This window comes from Salvelinus fontinalis, chromosome 3, assembly GCF_029448725.1.
Source record: "Salvelinus fontinalis isolate EN_2023a chromosome 3, ASM2944872v1, whole genome shotgun sequence".
NCBI classification, from domain to species: domain Eukaryota; kingdom Metazoa; phylum Chordata; class Actinopteri; order Salmoniformes; family Salmonidae; genus Salvelinus; species Salvelinus fontinalis.
This window is the reverse complement of record NC_074667.1, coordinates 44,003,032-44,022,677: the sequence shown is the minus strand read 5'-3', so window position 1 is coordinate 44,022,677 and position 19,646 is coordinate 44,003,032. Positions and strand designations below refer to the sequence as shown.

Here is a 19,646-nt window from a genome sequence, read left to right as displayed (position 1 = left end):
TGGCCTTTCTAGGGAGTTCTTCCTAGCCGCCGTGCTTCTACACTTGCATTGCTTGCTGTTTGGGGTTTTAGGCTGAGTTTCTGTACAGCACTTCGAGATATTAGCGGATGTACGAAGGGCTATATAAAATACATTTGATTGATTGATTGATTAGGGAATATTTATGCATCCAACAACAAACAAAACAACAGGATATTATTTAAAGACTTTGAAGAAGAAATTAATAGAGTTATAGGTGTATTTCAGGATATCAAAATTATCGTAGGTGGAGATTTTAATTCTGTATCTAATGTGATGATTGACAGATATCCCCCTTCTAACATATCCAGCATAGTTAATTCTGAGTTTAATAACCTATGTCTTGGATTAGTCGATATTTGGAGATCTAAATATCCTGATAAAAAGGACTTCACTTGGAGTAACAAGGACATGTTCAGACAGTCAAGAATTGACTTCGGGTTGATTTCAAATTCATTAGATAATTCTGTAGTCAAGGTATCAATTGAACCATCAATTCTTACTGATCATAAAGTTATATTCTTATCTTTAAATATTCATGGATCTGAAGTTAAACCGAATCGGAGTTATTGGAAACTCAATAGTAGACTGTTGGAAGATGATCATTTCAAGATGGATGCCAAAGATATTATACAAGACAATTGGAGGAAAGCCCAACTATTTAAGTCTTATGGGAAATATTGGAAATTAATGAAGTATGAAATAAGACAAACAGCCATGAAGAGAGGTAAAGAAATTGCTGAACTTAAAAGATTGAGGGAAGATAAACTTGTTAAGGAAATACTTTCTCTAATCTCTATGGAAGACCTTGATGAAGAAGGAAAGGGTCAGTTATTCTCTTTACAACTAGAAATGGACCAAATGTATGAAGAGAGAGTGAAAGGGGCATTTGTAAGATCAAGAAGGAGATGGTTGGAGGAAAGTGAAAAAAATACAAAATACTTTTACAATTTAGAAAGAAAAAATTCTGAATTTACATCTATTCATAAGCTCAATATAGATGGCAAAGAAAATGAAAACCCAAAAGATATTTCAAAATATGTTTCAGAATTCTATGGTAACCTTTATACCAGTAATGCCTGTCCTACTAGTGACATATCTGCCTTTCTAGACTCTGTCAAAGACTGTGCAAAATTCATAGATGAAGACTTCCAAAAGTCTTGTGATGAAATGATTTCTATTAATGAAATAAAAAAAAATATCATCAAGTTAAAAGAGAATAAATCTCCAGGGAATGATGGCATTATCAGTGAATTTTAAAAATATTTTCAGGAGGATAATATTGAATTTATATTTAATGTTCTTAAGGAAGCAATTGGTTTAGGGGTCCTGCCTGTTTCTATGACACATGGCTTAATTTCTGTAATACCCAAACCAAACAAAGATTCTATGATGTTAGAAAATTGGAGACCAATGACATTAATGAACAATGATGGAAAGCTACTTGCATCCATCTTTGCAGAAAGACTTAAAAAAGGTCTTGACCAAATCATTGATGATACCCAGTCTGGTTTTATGAAGGGCAGACATATATGTAATAATATTCTACTAGTACTGGACTTGATAGACTACAATGAGCACATTATGGAAGATAGCTTTATTTTATTTGTAGACTTTTACAAGGCATTTGATACAATTGAACAATATTTTATTTTTGAGACTTTGATTTTTTGGTTTTGGTCAATATTTTCAAAGTGTAATTAAGACACTTTACAATAATAGTAACAGCTCTGTTAAATTATCCCATGGAACTTCACAAAGATTCAACATTAGACGTGGAATTAAACAAGGATGCACAATTTCTCCTTTCTTATTTTTATTTGTCACAAGTTATGGCACTTCATATAAATAAGGATAGTTTTAGGGGTATTCAGATTCAAGACAAAGAGATAAAATGTTCACAATTGGCTGATGACACCACCATTTTTTGAAAGATCATAATGAAGCCAGGAAAGCTATTGAGTGTATTAATGCCTTCTCACATGTATCAGCTTTATCTCTGAATATTAGGAAATGTGAATTATTTGCATTGAAAAGATGTGACTTAAACTCAGTATGTAATATCCCTGTAAAAGATGTGATCACATATCTTGGTATTAAAGTTAGCAAAGATCAGAAAGAAAGGGCCAACTTAAATTTCTCTCCTATTGTAGAGAAAATTGGAAAGAGATTTAACTCCTGTTTATTAAGAGATCTTTCTTTATCTGAACGTGTACTTTTATCAAAATCTGAAGGTCTGTCCAGATTAGTTTATACTTCCCTTGCCTTGGATGTTCCTCTGCCAGTAACTAAAATGGTTGATACTAAATTATTTAACTTCATATGGAGGAATAAACCTCATTATTTAAGAAAAGCGGTAATATGTAGCACCCAAGGTGAGGGAGGGTTGAATGCTCTGGATTTTAAAACCTCTAATATAATATTTAAGATTAAATGGATACAAAACTATTTAAGAAATAAGGATTGCATCTGGAATATCATCCCTAATTTAATATTCCTACATATTGGTGGTCTACAATTCTTACTCAAATGCAACGTTGATATCGGTAAAATCCCTATTAAGCTTGCAAACTTTCATTAACAAGTACTTCTAACTTGGAACCTCATGTCCAAACACAATTTTTCTCCTCATAGGTATACAATCTGGAATAATAAAGACATAAAATACAAAAACAAGTCTTTATTTTTCCAGAACTGGTTTGACAACAACTTTATTTGGGTTAACTTCTTATGGCTGCAGGGGCAGTATTGAGTAGCTTGGATGAAAGGTGCACAGAGGTGCCCAGAGTAAACGGCCTGCTCCTCAGTCATAGTTGCTAATATATGCATATTATTAATAATATTGGATAGAAAACACTCTGAAGTTTCTAAAACTGTTTGAATTATGTCTGTGAGTATAACAGAACTCATATGGCAGGCAAAAACCTGAGAAGAAATCCAACCAGGAAGTGAGAAATCTGAGGTTGGTCGATTTTCAACTCATCGCCTATTGAATACACAGTATGATATGGATCTGTTTGCACTTCATACGGCTTCCAATAGATGTCAACAGTCTGTAGAACCTTGAATTAAGCTTCTACTGGGATGTGGAGCCGGATGGGAGCTGTTTAGAGCCAGGTCCTGGTCACGCGCATTCCACATGATATCGACTTGCGTTCCATTACTTCTATAGACACAAAGGAATTCTCCGGTTGGAACGTTATTGAATATTTATGATAACAACATCCTAAAGATTGATTCTATACTTAGTTTGTCAAGTTTCTTGGACCTGTAATATAACTTTTTGAAGTTGTCATCCGACGTTCGGCTGGACCTGCACAAGCATTTGGATTTGTGTACTAAACGCGCTAACAAAAGTAGCTATTTGGACATAAATGATGGACATTACCGAACAAAACAAACATTTCTTGTGGAAGTGGGAGTCCTGGGAGTGCATTCCGACGAAGATCAGCAAAGGTAAGTGAAGATTTATAATGCTTTTTATGAGTTTTGTTGACTGCACAATTTGGCGGGTAACTGTATGGCTTCCTTTTGTGGCTGAACGCTGTTCTCAGATTATTGAATATTGTGCTTTTGCCGTAAAGCATTTTAAAATCTGACACAGCGGTTACATTAAGAACAAGTGTATCTTTAATTCTATGTAAAACATGCATCTTTCATCAAAGTTTATGATGAGTATTTATGTTATTTGATGTGGCTCTCTGCAATTTCTCTGGATATTTTGGAGGCATTTCTGAACATGGCGCCAATGTAAACTGAGTTTTTTGGATATAAATATGAACTTAATCGAACAAAACATATATGTATTGTGTAACATGAAGTCCTATGAGTGTCATCTGATGAAGATCATCAAATGTTAGTGATTCATTTGATCTCTATTTCTGCTTTTTGTGACTCCTGTCTTTGGCTGGAAAAATAGCTGTGTTTTTCTGTGATTTTGCGGTGACCTAACATAATCGTTTGTGGTGCTTTCGCTTGAAAGCGAAATCGGACACTTTGGTGGGATTAACAACAAGATTACCTTTAAAATGGTATAAGATACATGTATGTTTGAGTAATTTGAATTATGAGATTTCTGTTGTTTGAATTTGGCGCCCTGCACTTTCATTGGCTGTTGTCAAATCATCCCGTTAACGGGATTGCAGCCATAAGAAGTTTTAAACAATTATTGAATAGTGATGGACAACTATATGATTATCCAGAATTGATTAGAACACACAATGTTACATTCACTCCCGAGGAGTATCAAATTGTTGTTAGAGCTATCCCTAAAGGTGCTTGTCACGTTCCTGACCTGTTTTCTGTTGGTTTTTATGTGTGTGATGGTCAGGGCGTGAGTTTTGGGTGGGCAGTCTATGTTTTCCGTTTCTATGTTGGTTTTGGGTTGCCTGGTATGGCTCTTGATTAGAGGCAGGTGTTTTGCGTTTTCCTCTAATTGAGAGTCATATTAAGGTAGGGTGTTCTCACTGTTTGTTTGTGGGTGATTGTCACTGTGTCTGTGTTTGTTGCACCACACGGTACTGTCTCGGTCGTTCCTGTTTATGTGTTCCTCGTTTCATGTAAGTTCATAGTTTAGGTCTGTCTAGTTCGTTTTGTTGTTTTGTAATATTATTCAAGTGTTCTTCGTGTGTTTAGTTTCGTCTTGTTAAATAAAGTTCATTATGTATTCACAACCCGCTGCGCCAGATCCGTCAGCCAGCCATGAGCAGCCAGATCCATCAGCCAGCCATGAGCAGCCAGATCCGTCAGCCAGCCATGAGCAGCCAGATCCGTCAGCCAGCCATGAGCAGCCAGATCAGTCAGTCAGCCATGAGCAGCCAGATCCGTCAGCCAGCCATGAGCAGCCAGATCCGTCAGCCAGCCATGAGCAGCCAGATCCGTCAGCCAGCCATGAGCAGCCAGATCCGTCAGCCAGCCATGAGCAGCCAGATCCGTCAGCCAGCCATGAGCAGCCAGATCCGTCAGCCAGCCATGAGCAGCCAGATCCGTCAGTTAGCCATGAGCAGCCAGATCCGTCAGTTAGCCATGAGCAGCCAGATCCGTCAGTTAGCCATGAGCAGCCAGATCCGTCAGCTAGCCATGAGCAGCCAGATCCGTCAGCCAGCCATGAGCAGCCAGATCCGTCAGCCAGCCATGAGCAGCCAGATCCGTCAGCCAGCCATGAGCAGCCAGATCCGTCAGCTAGCCATGAGCAGCCAGATCTGTCAGCCAGCCATGGGCCGTCCCTCAGTCCGGAGCTGCAGTCCCTCAGTCCGAAGCTGCAGTCCCTCAGTCCGGAGCTGCCGTTCCTCAGTCCGGAGCTGCCGTTCCTCAGTCCGGAGCTGCCCCTTATCCTGGTGCTGCCCCTTATCCTGGTGCTGCCCCTTATCCTGGTGCTCTCCCTTATCCTGGTACTGCCCCTTAGTCCGGAGCTGCCCCTTAGTCCGGAGCTGCCCCTTAGTCCGGAGCTGCCCCTTATTCCGGAGCTGCCCCTTAGTCCGGAACTGCCCCTTAATTCAGTGGGGTTAATGTGGAGGGGGGTCATTTGGAGGCAGCTACGGAGGCGGTTAGTGACTGTGGTGGGGTGGGGACCACGACCAGTGCCGGAGCCGCCACCGTGGAAGGAAGCCCACCCAGACCCTCCCCTAGACTGTGTGCTGGTGCGCTCGGAGTTCGCACCTTAAGGGGGGGGTTATGTCACGCCCTGGCCTTAGTATTCTTTGTTTTCTTTATTATTTTAGTTAGGTCAGGGTGTGACATGGGGATTGTTTGTGTTTTGTCGGTTTTGGGTGATTATATGGTAAAGGGGGTGTTGGGTGTAGTGTATGGGTTTGTGTTGAGTGCATGTGTCTAGCTGTGTCTATGTTGGTTTAGTTGTCTAGGAGAGTCTATGGTTGCCTGAATGAGTTCCCAATTAGAGACAGCTGATTTCTGTTGTCTCTGATTGGGAGCCATATTTAGGGTAGCCATAGGCTTTCATTTGATTGTGGGTAATTGTCTATGTTATACGTTTGTAGCCTGTGTATGCACTACGTTTGATTAGCGTCACGATCGTTTATTGTTTTGTTTAGTGTGTAAGTGTTTTTGTTTCGTTTTGCCTTCGTCATCAATAAAAGAGATGGCGTATTTTCCAAATGCTGCGTTTTGGTCCGTCAATCCTCCACACGATCGTGACACTTGCCCTGCAAGTGTATACTCGTCAGACGTCATCAGAAGTGTATATCGACAGAACACACCTTCCACGTTGTGCATTATTTTCCAGGGAAAATCCCTTACATAAGAACAATTAGTTATTTATTGAATATTTAACAAATACTATTCCTTGCGATGAAATATGTATTAAACGAATAGTGATGTGATAGTGATGGTTTAACTTGGTGTTTGTCTCCACAGCTCTCCATAAGGAGCCCTACATTATGTTCTCCACAGAGAATAAGTCTATTATCTGCATGAAGTGTTTCAGAGACATACAAGTGTGAGGGAAGCTCCTACTACAGCAACACAAGATTCACACAGGAGGAACACTGTTAGTAAAGCTCATTTATGTTTCTGCCAAATTATTGCTTCGATTTGAAATTTCACAGGGAGAGCCTGACATACTGCATTAACATTGCAACAGAATGCATACAACCCAGCTAGCACTTTCTGAGAACCATATGTTTCTTAGAGCTTGGTGAGAGCGTGGTTATCCTATGGTTGTTTTGCATACAACCTTCCCATAACATTCTGGGAATGGTGCAAGATAGTTGCTTGGCTTTTGGAACATTCTCAGCACATTTAAGGAACTTGACAAAGAAACATAATTTTCTTGGTATTTCATTACTTTAAACTGAACGTTTCCTAAAAGTTCAAACATGGTTACATTTCTTTTCAAACATTCTCCAAGTGGTTTGGCATTGGGAATGTTCTGAAATAGTTCAGAGAACATTAAGAAACAACGTTCTTCTTTGGGAATTGTAGTACTTCAGCATAACGTTTCCTACAGTTTTCCTCATGGTTCTATTTAAAATAATGTTCTCAAATTGTTCCAAGAATGTTAAGAAACAACATTCTTCTGTGGGAATTTCAGTACTTCGCATAACGTTTTCTACAGGTTTCCTCATGGTTGTATTCAAAGTCTTGTTCTCAAATTGTGCCAAGAACGTTAAATAAACTTTCCAGAAAACCACAAGAAAACTTTAGTAACATTCAGAGAATGTTCTAAGAATGTTATTTAAAAACTTAAACATTCTGTTCTCAGCATCAACAAAACTCTCTATCCTCTATCTTGTTCAGTGTGTTCAGGAGTGTTGGCAACGCCCACTAATTGGCCACACCTGAGGTTAAGGAGTCCTTGTTTCCTTTGAAATGGGGTCTGTTTGAATCGACTAAACTGAACAGCTTTGTATGCGTAAAAACAAACATGGTATGCTAGCTCCATCTTGGTGGTGCAATGGACTAATTCCATGGATAGAGAATAGAAGATTATAGGTTTGAATCTCACTGATGCCGTGTCACAATAAAAAATAAATGTGTTTGCTTGATTAATGCCTAAGGAAATTAATTTCCATGTGTCCTATCTCTGCTTGGAGTAAAAAAAAAAAGTTTCCCAAAATAAGATAGCAGTGTTATTAAAGTCTTATTGAAACATTCAGTGAAAGTTTTAAGGACGTTATTTAAAAAAACCTCAATAACCTATAATTTCCATTCTCAGAGCGTTAATTAAACCTCCCAGAAGGAACCAGAGTAAATAAAAAATCCCAGAAGGAACCCGAGTAAAACGTTCTCAGAATTTCAATGCAACCTAAAAATAGAACAGGCGAAATGTTCACTTCCGTTCTCAGAATGTTTAAAAAACATTCAATTTTACCGGTCTGGAAACTTATGACTTTGTTCCCAGAAACAATGGGAAACATTACATTTAAGTCATTTCGCTGACGCTCTTATCCAGAGCGACTTACATTTTACCTTTTTTTTTAAAAAATTATTTAACTAGGCAAGTCAGTTAAGAACAAACTCTTATTTTCAATGACGGCCTAGGAACAGTGGGTTAACTGCCTTGTTCAGGGGCAGAACGACAGATTTGTACCTTGTCAGCTCGGGGATTTGAACTTGCAACCTTTCGGTTACTAGCCCAACGCTCTAACCACTAGGCTACCCTGCCGCCCCAAACCAAAAATGTATGTTCCCACAACTTCCAAGGAACCAAATGTTCTAGCTGGGAAGGATGTGAGATACTAGAGCAGGCAGTGCTGGTGAGTGGATTTACTTTTATTCTCTTCATACATTGTGTATTATAACATTGATGGTTCGCAGTCACTCCCTCTGAAAATCCATGTTTTATCTGTATAGTCCTCAACTCCATGGCCTATGTAGTAACTCTGAATTGTTTCCATGCTGTATTTTACATGCCATAGTATTGGATCCTTATGTTGTTTTTGAAAAGCAACAGGCTGGGTCTTGGGTTTGAGATAAAGCATATGATCATGTGTGTTTGGTTTAGCTACAGGTTAGTTCCAGGTGAATGAGCATATCTACCATGTCCATGTGTGAGCCTTGCTTCCTCTGTAGGCAGTGAAGGAGCTGCAGACATTGGCCCGTGAAGCTATTATGCTGAGGGTCATGATAGGGGAGGTGTGCTCCAATATCGAGGAAGAGGAGAATGCAATATGTGACCTCTTCAACAGTATACAGGTAAAACTTCACTAAAGGACTCTTTTCAGGTCACCTGAAAGAAAAACAGATGCTATTGATAATGTTGTTATTGAGATACGAATGTATTAAATGAACATTGTGAAATGTAACTATCTAAGTGCAAGACAATAAATATAATTCCAAATTTAAATATGTGATGATGGTGCCTGACCACTGGGTGTCTCTCTTGCTCTCTTTGTGAAAAGATTGAAAGGTCTTCTGCACTCAACAAAAACTTTATCAATGGAGTTAAACCAAACACTTACTGGTACAATTACAAGACAATGTGTACCACAAAATTACTTTTTAGAGAGAACTCACTACAAGTTAAATCCCCAGACAGTTATTTGCTCAAATGGAGGGTTGCAGACAAGGACCACAGTCTTTTTCACGGTAGGCCTACTACTAGCAGACAACGTCATAGCCCACAGCCATTTTACATTTTAGTTATTTAGCAGACACTGTTATCCAGAGCGACTTACAGTAGTGAGTGTATACATTTTCATATTTGTTCCCACTGGTCCCCTTTGGGAATCAAGCCCACACTCTGGCATTGCAAATGCCTGCTCTACCAACTGAGCCACATTTTTCTTGTGGTTAACTGTTTCTCTGCTCTCATCTGTCAGGAAAGAGAGGAAGAAAATTCTGTTGCGAGCGGCTCACAGGTACTGCATTACTTTGCTTTGAAACGGTTGCTTTGATGCCATAAAGACAATGGATAGGCAATCTGTTAGGAATGGATTGAAGTTTGTAATTTCCCCAAGATCAAAGTGTCTTACATTGTACAGGGTTAACAAACCTAATTTACCACTAAGAAAGTACTGCAGCCATTTTATGCCAGAACCCTGGTGTAGGCTAGTTTACATTTGGCCCCATGAGAGAGACTTTACAGTACACAGTTAAAACAAGAATGGCAAGGCAAACAGAGTGAAGACTGCTTCAAACAATACTCATCGTTCCACTGTTGCAGTTCGTGGTTACATGAAAAATGTGTGTAGATAACCTCTGAAGTGTTGATATTCTCTGGGAGCAGTCCATCACAGCTAGTGGAGCAGGAAGCTACAGCCTGGGGCCAATGGACGGCAGCATTACTGTCTCTGGAGTGTGTGAGGGAGAAAGTGTATCAGATTGCATTGTGTAGAGATTTTTAATGAGATTTTTGTGCCCTTGTGTCCTCCATCTTTCTTGCCCCGCTGCCTGGAAGCAGACCAGTGACTGTCTGGATTCCCAGAAGGGAGTTAGAGGCTATTTATGGCAGGCTGTGTGTTTCCGTCTGTGTGTCTGTCTGTGTGTATGTGTTTGTAATGGGAAGCAGACTATAGATAAGGACCTGGATATATAGAGCATGAGTTTCTGTGTTGTTGTGTGGGTATTTCTTAACCCTCTGCATCGAGGGGATAGTTGTGTAGTGGTAATGTTGTGTGTGTGTTTGCAGCCAACATGAAGAAAAGGAAAAGGCGCTAAAGGAGTGCAGATATCACACCTTGCTGTCCTCCTGCCAACCCTGCAGGTTAGGTCATAAGACACCCCTAACTCATATCTCCATATCTCTAACTAATTGCTGAACTCACATGGAACTAAATTATACCCATAAATAAAATTGACAATGGGGATATATTGTTAGTTATTACCTGAACAGTTAATTATTCAGCAGCCCTCCAGTGTGGTTGACCGCTGACCCTCACTGATGCCCTCTCCAAGGTTCATTCAGCCTTCCTCAGCTCAGCCAACAAGTTTGAGTGTCTGGACATGGGATATGTGAGTACTGGCACTTCATATTCTGGGGAGAATCAAAGATAGAATGGGTAAATTCACCAGAGGTTGGCATCACACTTGGTTTCTCTCTCTTCCACAGAAACTGAGGCTGAGGAGGATTGTGAAGCTCCCTCATTGAATGTGACCAGTGCAAAGCAGCAAAGTGAGTGTGACTCATCTACTCTGATCTTACAAAACAATGTGATTTTTCTCAACATGTAGAATTAGTATTGTATACAGTTTACTAGAACTACAGTAAATGTCTTGTCTCTTCCCTCAAAGAAAGGTGCTAGCCAAGCTCTGACCTAGATGATCTCTCTCTCCCCTCAGATTAACACAGACTACAGGGGTGAATTTGCTCGCTGTCTGGAGCCCTTACTGCTGCTGGGACAGCGCCGCCCAGCCTCCATCACCGGGGCAACTAGTATCGCAGCTCTGTGAGTGTTTTTGGGTTTAAAATATAATCGTTGGCTTGAAAGGCTTTGAAATCTCCCTTCATCATCTATCTTTCAGTGTACAATGTTGAATGTAACATTTCAATATCATGATAATATGGTGGGTTTTAAAGAAACTCTGGACCCAAACTTTCACAAATATAAAAGATGAGATATGATTTGAAAATCGCCTAAGATTAAAAGATGAGATATAATATGAAAAATGCTTGGAAGCACAACTAGCAGATGGCGATAACCACAGAGAGAGGGAAGGAGATGCCATGAACCCCACCTAGGTCAGTTATCCTGTCTATCTGTAAGCGCAGGCCACAGACATGTTAGGCTACGTAGCTAAAGGTTAAATAAAAGGCTACGTAACTGACCTTTTTGGTGGCGGTCTTGTTGTTATAGCAGGCACTAGTCTCGTTCTGTCTGTGCCAGAAAGACTGCTGATAATAGCTCGGCCAGCGCAAAGCCAGGGTTCCAGGAAATAGCTTTTTTCCTGCAATGCTCTGTTTTACAGCCGTGTATGTCTGGATATCACAGCACACTCTGGATCCCTAGCCAACCTTGACACACACTATACACACACCTCTATACACACACAAACTGGGTATGAATGTATTTGGCTGAAGTATAAGATCCAGTGAGGACGCCTGGACCCAAATTCAAGCATTGGGCTTAGCTGTTACCAGAGTTTTATCAGAAACAAAATTTCTCCTTCGAGAGCCTTGGTTCTTAGTGTAAGCTATAGTTGTAGGTTTTTGACACAGACAGAGAGGGTCATTGGTTGTCAGAATGGAGCCATTTGTTATCACAAACTCATTCAGATGCAAACTCTCTGTCTCTGGCCATGTGGACACAAGTGACGCATGCTCCCTGACCAATTTTCCACATCAATTACTCCCAACTGTTCACAGGTTCCCAAACCCCCACCATACTGACTGTCCTCCCTCCCAACCAGTGCCACTCCATGTAAGATGCGGAGTGGGCGGGGATGGCACTGAGCAGGCTGGCACTATTTTTACCAGAATTTCACAGAAATCTCCAGGATTCATCTGATAGCTAGGCACACACAGAAGTGGCGGGGCCATTTTGTTCTATGCCACTGATATCACTGACTTTGCCAATTTCTTAAATTGGTATCAGTGATGGGGGCAGCAGGTGGATGCTCACAGGACGAAATGTGTATGGCAGAGTGAGAGAGCGATGCTCACAGCAAACAATCACAACTTACTCTAGGGATAGTTCTACTGCTGTATCAGGGCATTTGCCAGGCAAGAAAATCTGGACTAAAAGCATCCCAGAGCCCAGGTAAGCTGCATGGCTTCTCTAGTCGTGTGCCGATAAACTTTTTCCGTAATTATAGAATAACTGTCTTTACCTACTGGCTAATGATACAGTATTTCCACCTTTCATATATTTCAGTTTATTCTATGTTTTATTTGCAACATACATACAGTAGCCCTCTCTCATTCATGGTTTACAGTACAATGGTAAACTATGGCAAACATTTGGTTACAATTGTGATATTAACGGTAAGGAAGGGCTGTTAGTGGTGTACAATATAATGGAATAGCTACAGTGCCTTCAGAAAGTATTCACACCCCTTGACTTTTTACACATTTTGTTGTTTTACAGCCTGAATTTAAAATGGATTAAATTGAAATGTTGTGTCTCTGGCCTACACACAATACCCCATAATGTCAAAGTGGAATTATGTTTGTAGACATTTTGGCTAATTCATTAAAAATTCAAAGCTGAAATGTCTTGAGTCAATAAGTATTCAAACCCTTTTTTATAGCAAGCCTAAATAATTTCAGGACTAACAATTCTCTTAACAAATCACATAAGTTTCATTGACTCACTCTGTGTGCAATAATAGTCTTTAACATGATTTTTGAATGACTACCTCATCTCTGTACCCCACACATATAATGATCTGTAAGGTCCCTCAGTCGAGCAGGGAATTTCAAACCCAGATTCAACCACAAAGACTAGGGAGGTTTTCCAATGCCTCACAAAGAAGGGCACCTATTGGTAGATGGGTAAAAATTCAAAAACGCAAACACTGAATATCACTTTGAGCATGGTGAAATTATTAATTACAATACACCCAGTCACTACAAAGATACAGGCGTCCTTCCTGACTCAGTTGCTGGAGAGGAAGGAAACCAGTCAGGGATTTCACCATGAGATCAATGGTGACTTTAAAAAAGTTACAGAATTTAATGGCTGTCATAGGAGAAAACTGAGGATGGATCAACAACATTGTAGTTACTCCACAATACTAACCTAAATTACAGAGTGAAAAGAAGGAATCCTGTACAGAATACAAATATTCCAAAACATGCATCCTGTTTGCAATAAGGCACTAAGGAAAACTGCAAAAAAATTGGCAAAGAAATGAACTTTGTGTCCTGAATACAAAGCATTAAGTTTGGGGCAAATTCAACACGACACATCACTGAGTACCACGCTTCATATTTTCAAGCGTGATGGTGGCTGCATCATGTTACGGGTATGCTTCTCATCGGCAAGAACTGAAGTTTTTTTAGGATAAAAGTAAATGGAATAGAGCTAAGCACAGGCAAAGTCCCTGAGGAAAACCTGGTTCAGTCTGCTTTCTAACAGACACTGGGAGACAAATTCACCTTTCAGCAGGACAATAACCTAAACAAGGCCAAAGATACACTGGAGTTGCTTATGAAGACAACATTGAATGTTCCTAGTTAAAGTTTTGACTGAAATCGGCTTGAAAATCTATGGAAAGACTCGAAAATGGCTGTAGCAATGATCAACAACCAACTTGACAGAGCTTGAATAATTTTTAAAAGGATAATGTGCAAATATTGTACAATCCAGGTGTGCAAAGCTCTTAGAGACTTACCCAGAAGGACACAGCTGTAATCGCTGCCAAAGGAGATTCTAACATGCATTGACTCAGGGGTGTACTTATGTAAATTATGTAAATTAATTTTTTTCATTTTCACATTTTAATTTTGTCAATATTGGGTATTTTGAGTAGATGATTCAGAGGAAAAATAATATTAAATAATTTTTTAATTCAGGCTGTAACAACAAAATGTGGAATAAATTAATGTGTATGTGTAACGTTCGTCTTGTGGTGATTGAACGGACCAAGGCGCAGCGGGTGATGAATACATACTGAATTTAACAGACGAAACACTGGCAAAACACAAGAACAAACTACAAAACAATAAACGAAGGCAACAGACCTGAAACAAACGAACTTACATATAGACGAAGAACGCACAAACAGGAACAGACTACCTAAAACGAACGAACAAACGAAACAGTCCCATGTGGTATACACAGACACAGGAACAATCACCCACAAACAAACAGTGAGAACAACCTACCTTAATATGGCTCTCAATCAGAGGAAACGACACACACCTGCCTCTAATTGAGAACCATACCAGGCAAACCATTAACCCAACATAGAAAACACATAACATAGACTACCCACCCCAACTCACGCCCTGACCAATTAAACACATACCAAACAACAGAAAACAGGTCAGGAACGTGACAGTATGAATACTTTCTGAAGGCACTGTAACTATTACTCCAGTGTTGTGGTGTGGTGGCAGTAGTAGTGGTGGTGTTGGTGGCAGTAGTAGTGGTGGTGTTGGTGGCAGGAGTAGTGGTGGTGTTGGTGGCAGTAGTAGTGGTGGTGTTGGTGGCAGTAGTAGTGGTGGTGTTGGTGGCAGTTATAGTGGTGGTGGTGTTGGTGGCAGTAGTAGTGGTGGTGGGGTTGGTTGCAGTAGTAGTGGTGGTGGGGTTGGTGGCAGTAGTAGTGGTGGTGGGGTTGGTTGCAGTAGTAGTGGTGGTGGGGTTGGTTGCAGTAGTAGTGGTGGTGGGGTTGGTTGCAGTAGTAGTGGTGGTGGGGTTGGTTGCAGTAGTAGTAGTGGTGTTGTTGGTGGCAGTAGTAGTGGTGGTGGTGTTGGTGGCAGTTATAGTGGTGGTGGTGTTGGTGGCAGTAGTAGTGGTGGTGGGGTTGGTGGCAGTAGTAGTGGTGGTGGGGTTGGTTGCAGTAGTAGTGGTGGTGGGGTTGGTTGCAGTAGTAGTGGTGGTGGGGTTGGTTGCAGTAGTAGTGGTGGTGGGGTTGGTTGCAGTAGTAGTGGTGGTGGGGTTGGTTGCAGTAGTAGTGGTGGTGGTGTTGGTGGCAGTTATAGTGGTGGTGGTGTTGGTGGCAGTAGTAGTGGTGGTGGGGTTGGTTGCAGTAGTAGTGGTGTTGTTGGTGGCAGTAGTAGTGGTGGTGGGGTTGGTTGCAGTAGTAGTGGTGGTGGTGGGGTTGGTTGCAGTAGTAGTGGTGGTGGTAGTAAGGAGTGAGGAAAGCCAGGTCAGGGCCCTCTGTCTGCATGACCTGGTATCTCTGTCTTAAAGCTCACTGGAGACAGCGAGAATTAGCAGTCTTCAGTTCAGCCAGGCCTCAACAGTGCACTTAAGGGACTCAAGTACTAGAGTCTGATCGTTTCCATTTGTTGCAAATATATGAAGCAAAGTACTGTGGTTCTACTGTACTCCATTTTTATAGTAATTATTTTCTGAACTAGGACTCGACAAGCAAATGTTTTGCAATGTTAGTTGTAAACATGGCATTCTTCAGAGTGTTGAGTTAAGGTTTTAATGTACACTCTTCAATTAGGAATCACTCTCTCTGGAACATTAGCAGTGAGGAGAAGTTGTGAACAAAATGAAATATTGAACATAAGGGATATAAAATGGTATAGATAGGCTGGGTGTAACGGGTGTCGTCGTCGGATGAGGAATAATCGGACCAAAGCGCAACGTGGTAAGTGTTCACGCTTTTTATTTAAACTGAACACTATAACAAAATAACAAAGAGAATAAACGAAACCGAAACAGTCCTGTCAGGTGCAGAAAACACTGAACAGAAAATAACTACCCACAAAGCATCGGTGGGGAAAAGCTACCTAAGTAAGGTTCCCAATCAGAGACAACGATAGTCAGCTGTCTCTGATTGAGAACCATACCCGGCCCATACTCAAAACAAAGAAATACAAACATAGAAAAAAGAACATAGAATGCCCACCCAAATCACACATAAAAAGCTCTCTACGGTCAGGGCGTGACACTGGGAAATATACACAAGTACATAATTAGAGCCTTAAAATGAAACATAGTATCTTTACCTCATCCTCATCTGAAGTATTTGTGTATAACCCTTGAGGGTGTCACTTGATCCTTCAACACCTTAACTATTGCAGCAAGGAAATACCGTAATAAATATGAGACAGAGTGAAGGTACCCTAATGCCCTGTGGTTGGGCCTCCCCTCTCCATGTCCTGCCACTCCCCGTCTCTCAGTGACATGCCCCGGGGCTCAGCCATAAGGTGACAGTGTTGGGGTGTGTGCGTGTGTGCACGCTTGTGCGTTTGTATTATTGTCCCAGATCCTCAAGACTGAGATCTAGAACATGATAGACCAGGTACAGGAGCTACACAGGGACCTGACCAAGCGCCACTCCCTCATCAATACAGACATCATGGGGGAGATACTGGACCGCTCCCTGCACATCGACAGAAAGATCAATCAAATGTAAAAAAAAAAAAAAAGCTTTAAAACCCAGGTTGAAGGGACCACCCTCACCACCCCAACGGCAGCAAAGTGCTTAGGCAAAGACACCTGGATCCACGCATCCCACTGTAAGCAAGTAGCAGAGCCAGAAGAAGATGCTACTCCTGTTACTCCTACAATCCAGTAGGAGCACTCTGCTTACCCTGGGACTCGCAGATATTGTGGCTGTGGGCATCCTCTGGGTGGTAGCAGACTTCGAGCCAGAGGCGGGAGAACGTGCTAGTAACCTCTCCCCGACCTCTTCAGTCCAACGAGACTGTGGAAGCTGTGGAAGAAGTAGATGACCCTGCTGACCTGAACCTGGATCCTGGTGACCCCGCTGAGCTGAAGAGTAGAAAGAGGCCATAAACATTATGGGGTTTCCCCCGGGTCAAACACTTTCTTACAAGTAGCTAATAATGTTTCTGTGCTACAGAATGAATCAGATTGTTGGGTTTGTGGACTGTTGACAGACAGTGCTGAGACTATGCCATTGCTAGCTATACCCCTTAATGCTTATGTAATATTGATGTGGACCAAAGCAGGTAACCTTTCAGACTGAGAGCTTGATTGGTTGGAGGATGAGGTGTTTTTATATGAGAAGATTTGATTTTATTAATCACACCTCTCTGCCCGAGCAACCCATCACCCTGGCATACTCTCCCCCAGGTTATTTGGGTTATATAGAAAATGGAACTGGTCCCCAGTTGGGGGAAAGTCATTGTAAATGTAACCTTTCTGTATACAATAACCTTACCCTACCCTTACTGTTGAGAAATGGAACATTCCACCCTAACATGTCATTGAGAATACATTATAGACTCAAGAATGTCAGTGTGTATGCTAAACCTACTTCGTCAGTAAGTGGAACTATGTATGTGTGTGGGGGAAAGCCTACTCTTATCTGCTTACAAACTGGTCAGGATGATGCAATGCTGCCTATGTTGTTCCTGCTGTGCGTGCTACCCCAGTACCCACAAATCACAATTTCTCCCACTTGTATAAGAGGACCATTGTAGCCGGCCCTACAAAACATTTTTTCTCTGCATTAATTCCCAATTATGGCATGACAACTGTGCTTCATTCAATTAGAGATCTAGCAAATGAAGTTGAAAGAAGAGCTAATGCTACTGCTATTGAATAATTAACTGCTGAGCTTGTGGCTATGCGTACTATGGTCTTACAGAATAGATTGGCTTTGGTTTCGGTACGGTGGTGGGTCAAGAGTGTTATGTCTGTTCTCATGCCTGACGACCTTGGTGAGGAGATTGTGTGAAACAGCAGTATCTCCTCCCCACCAGATGGTCATGACCACAGAAGTTAACTTAACACATATTGCCACTGTTTCACCCTTTCTTGGGGTTCCAGATTGCTCTATTGGAAACGACCCAGATCCCTATGAACCTTCCTTTTCGCCAGATAGTTATTATAAAGTTACCTTTCAGGAGTTCCATTCAGACCACCCCTTTCTGTGTAAAATGACAATTTCCCAGAAACCAGAAGGTTTTAAGTTCTGTTTGACAACAGCTCAGATATATCACATATCCATGGCATCAAAGGGGTAATTGCTGTGGCAGAAGTGGAGAGAGCTGGCGTTATGTCTTTGTTCTCTATTCTGTGTTAGACTGTGATGTTATGCATTTCATAGACTCCTGTTATCACTGCACCCTAACAGAAGGCCATTGTGTTCTGGAACTGTTGCTTGTATAAAATAACTGTTGTGTAAACAATATGATTGTATATATAGCAATGTGATAGATATAAGGGACATGTAACCATTTACTCTTCGAGCTCTCTGACTGCGATCAGAGACGGATCTACCTTACAGCTGCCCGTATATATTAAAGATTCACTAATATAATTATAAATTAGTCTCTGCATAATCTTTGGATTGAGTTTTCTACAACAGCTTCCATCAAGACCATCGACTACCATTGGCCAGGAATGCAGACAGCCAGCCACAATGAGATGCCAGCATATTAGACTGCCCCCTCCTGTGTGGTCCCCAGCTCTGTGCCTAAATAGGCCCCTGGCCCCCACACACAACAGGGCAGAGACAGCATGTGATCTCTTCTTCTGTTCATATAGCCGCTCCTGACATTTAATGGTGACATTTCCTGGCATAGAGGAGTTGTCATCCCTTAGACAAACAGGTCTCAGAGGACTGCAGTAACACTGACACGCACTGGACTCAATGACTCACTAACTAGAGTAAATGGACAAACTGAGAGGGGGGTGAATCCCCTCCGATCTCACTCCTCAACATGAAAAGATCAATCTGAAGGACTCACCTCTCATTATGGACTGAATGGATGAAGGATCTGGAGTTTTATGCTGAGGAAGTGACTGACTACCATTTCTCAATCATCAATGCATGGTTCAGACCTACAATAGCATACAGCGGAAGAGTACTTCCTTAGTCTATATTACTGAAATTGTAATATGCTGTTATGCTGTGAGTTATCCTGAATGGACAAGTCTGTCTGATTGTATGGTTCTAAAACCAATTGTTGTATTTGTATCATATGATCACTAGTTGTCATATACATTACATAAGGGAATGTACCTATCTGGTTATGCTGGTCCTCATTCTCAGGAGGTCATAGATAGTTCTGGTGTGACACCAACAAATAGAACAGTCCAAATGTAAAGTGCAGTCATCTGTATAATGCATTAATGTGCATGTAACCTGTGCATTAATCATGGTGAAATGAGATGAGTATTGACAGGTTTCCTTAATTTACCCAAGAATAAGTGGTAAATTGGTGAAATGTATGTAAGGCACAGGCAGGCATCCCTTCCCCCTTTCTCCTGCCACCTCTTCTCTCCCCCGGTCCCCCCTCTCTCCTTCTCTCTCCATCCCTCCGAGGCACAGGCACAGCCTAGTAAATGTATTCATTCGTGTTCCTCCCTGTCCTCTCCTCCAGCACATTAATAAAGTGTCAGCAGCATGCTCCAGGGTTTTCCACCACCAGGAAATCAGCAGGCTACTCTCTGCATCTTTCTCTCTCTCTCTGTACCACCCTCTTTCCATCCTTCTTTCTTATTCTCCATTCCCCCTGAATCCTCCTTGTCCCTTTTCGTACCAGGTAAACATAGATTGCACACAATTACATTTTGAATTCAATAAAGATTTAACTGTACATTTCTATCTGGTGTATTTTGTTTTTTGTTACTTGT

General features: G+C 41.2%; 1 long non-coding RNA gene across 2 annotated transcripts; it reads left to right on the top strand.

The window, feature by feature from the left end:
• Positions 1–4,919: 4,919 nt before the first annotated feature.
• LOC129849879 (uncharacterized) lies at positions 4,920–19,617 on the top strand. Of its 2 annotated transcripts, XR_008758705.1 has the most exons (5): positions 4,920–10,180; positions 10,372–10,428; positions 10,526–10,588; positions 10,756–10,862; positions 16,303–19,617. It is a non-coding gene; the product is annotated as an uncharacterized LOC129849879 (long non-coding RNA). The 2 variants fall into 2 exon arrangements; XR_008758704.1 differs by having other exon boundaries at positions 4,926–10,428.
• Positions 19,618–19,646: the final 29 nt, after the last annotated feature.